This window comes from Zingiber officinale, chromosome 7B, assembly GCF_018446385.1.
Source record: "Zingiber officinale cultivar Zhangliang chromosome 7B, Zo_v1.1, whole genome shotgun sequence".
Taxonomy (NCBI): domain Eukaryota; kingdom Viridiplantae; phylum Streptophyta; class Magnoliopsida; order Zingiberales; family Zingiberaceae; genus Zingiber; species Zingiber officinale.
The window spans coordinates 530,374-533,627 of record NC_055999.1 but is presented as its reverse complement, the minus strand read 5'-3'; positions in this window follow the sequence as shown (position 1 = coordinate 533,627).

The window sequence follows — 3,254 nt, the reverse complement described above, 5'->3', positions numbered from 1 at the left end:
GGGATCCACCTTTGTCTTATTTCATACATCAATGTTAACCAATCATTGTTCTCCAATCCAGAACACCTGATAACTTCTTCCCATGTCTTATCAAATTCGGCTGGGGATGAGGAGTTAACAATTACATCCTTTATCGTTTGATAGTAGTTGCGAAAAGTCAAGGGGGGTAATTTATCTTGAAATTTATTGAGTATGTGCCACAAACAATACCGATGCACTGTTTGAGGTAAAACTTGGCCAATGGCCTTCGTCCATGCTGGATCTTGATCGGTGATAATCACAGTTGGTGGGCCTTTAGGCATTGCTTCAACGAACTTTGTAAGCAACCAAACAAACGACTCAGTTTTCTCATCACTTAAAAAGGCACAACCGAATACGATGCTCTGATGATGATGATTAACTCCTATGAAGGGTGCGAAAATCAACCCATATTTGTTGGTGTTATAGGTTGTATCAAATACAACAGCATCACCAAAGATGTTGTATGCCCTCCTTGATACATGATCCGCCCAGAAACACCTAGTGAATCTTCCTGTTGAATCAATCTCATAAACATAGAAAAAGGCGGAATTCTTCTCTTTCTCAGTCGCAAAAAACTCAATCAGTGTTTCAGCATCAATTCCCTTTTGTTCATCCCTTAACTCTCTCTCAAAGTTTCTAATATCCCGTTCCGTGCAACCTAGAAACTCAGGGCCTCCGGAATCTATCTCCAATAATCAGACTTGTTGACAAGTTGGGATATTAGCTTCTGCAAACTGCTGCGTCAAAACTTTCTTAGCTTCAGAAACATGGCGATGTGAGCGGAGCAAATGCACCTTCGAAGGTGTTGAGAGTGGATGATTATGACTTTCCAAGAATTTAGTGACAATCCAATTTGCCCCGATCTGTTCTTTAACAAGTGATAGTTTTGCCCTACATCCAGTCCTTACTTCCCCACGTGCTCTTTCCTTTACACTGTCAACTTGAGCAACTTTTTTCCGTTTTTCATCTGTATGTCCTTCTTTAAAGCATACAAATTGTTTCCATCCAACTTCATTTGTCCGCTTATTCTTCTTACTGTTGCCTAATCTTGCACTAAAGCCGGATTCACATGCATATTGATTATAGAACGCGAAGGCCTCCTCCAATGATGGAAATTACATCTCAATCTGTGGTTTTCGATCTTCCCCCACTTGGGGATTGTATAGGTGAGGACCCTCAGAGGTGTCTGTCATTGCTAGATGATGACATATTTATGACCGATTGTAGGTATGAATTACAATCAATGATGATGACTAATTATGTTAAAATATTAGATTGCGGAAATGGTTATATGATCGAAGATATAAGTACGATAATCTAAAAGGCGAAAATATTCCATCTGAACCCTTACCGTCGTAACCCTATTCCCAAAGTGAAGAGTCAAAATAACTTAAAAAATCGAAGAATCGAAGGCGAAAACAAGATGTCGAAGTGAGGTTGGGGGGAGCTGCGACAGTCCCAACGGTCGAACTTAAGATGGGAGAAGCAGTTTCTATAGATTAGCTGATACACTCAGTAGCAGTTTCTATAGATTAGCTACTACACATTTTCGGAGAAGGCACCGACCGTGAGCTGCTGATTTCTTTAGCATTTAATTCGAATTAGTTTCTAGACATTGTAGCAGCTACCCCCTATATGGAGATGCAACTCGTGTATTGGTTTCTGTCGATTCAGATTCTCTTTGTAGCATCTACTACATAAATATATAATATATACAAGGAAACAATTAGTATGCTTTTCGCCTTTCCCAGATACCTCACAGAAATCAGAGTAATGACATCAGCTAGTTTGCAGTACTTGTAACTTGTTACAATCGTAACTGCTACAATAATAAGTTATAAGTTTTTTGTCAGCCGTAACTGCTATATCATCACCTTAAGTATATTTATATTTCTCCAGCCCCATCCGTTGCTACATTGGTGTAGCAGCTATAATGTTGTAGCTGCTACAACGTGGACCTAATAGCTGCTACACTTTCTGCCTTCTGGTAGCTTGTTAAGAGGTGATGCGACACTATGTCGCAGTTCCGGCCGAATAGCTGCTACACTTTGAAGTAGCCAACGGTCGAACAAACTATTTAGTACAATTAACATCTTAGAAATATAGTTTGGAAATAAATTTTTACAAACCTTGACACCTCCAATAAATATACAGACGGACGTGGTCTGTGTTGGTTTAGTTACAGACCAGTAATTGCTACATCTTAACGTAAGCTAAAATTATTATCACTGACTCCTCCCGGAGGTGTTAATATTGGACGGGTAATTAAGTTCCTACAATGGTGTTTCTGTCGGTCACAACGTAGTTGCTCCAGCGTGGACGTCAGTTCCTAAGGTCGCGTGCTTGTTCAAGTATGCATTAGTCCACTTGAATATATCAGTTCATGCTTCTACGATACACTTACGACACAAAATGAGAATAATAAAAAAAAAATCATGTGGTTAACAATATATTGTAGTAACTGCTACATAATGTAGTAGATACTTAGTACTTGGATAACAATGTATAGCACTCATACATTGAATTATTACAAAGACAAGAGCTAATAATGTTAATAAATTTACATTTCCATTGCATCAGTGGTCATATATTGACCAGTGTTTAAAACCTCCAACAACACCTACTGCTCTCATACCAGCAACGTCATATTCATATAGGCCAAATATCATCCACATTCATCTCCATTCGGAAACACCTTTCATCAACCGTACAGAGTGTTGTGACCAGTAAAGTGATTGTATTATTTTCCACATGCCTCGCATCCTTTGTGACTGGCTGGGAAAACTTATTCGAGACCATCATCCTCTCCCTAATGTACTCCAGCAGCCAAACCTCATCAACATACACGCATCAGGGCTTGACGATGGTGTTTGGAATGAGGAACTAATTTTACGAGTATGGAACCATAATCTAGACCGTGGAAGGATACATGACCGCTTTGTCTTGGCCAAAATGGGAGCTTGATACACCTCACGTCACTTGGTCGTGGATGGTCTAAGTTCGAGGAGGAGAGATTCACAAAGAATGTACTCCATGACGATTCCTCAGGGCGATGAAGAAGCACTTTGTTGCGCACACATGATTTAAGACAGAAGTGAGAAATTTGCATGACCATCCGCCTATCATCCACGTATGTTGATGAGAGCTAGACGATGATGATTGTATTAAGGAAATAGGATTTAACATATGGAACTGTACTCTAGAGTGTAGAAGGCTAGTTGACCGCTTTACCT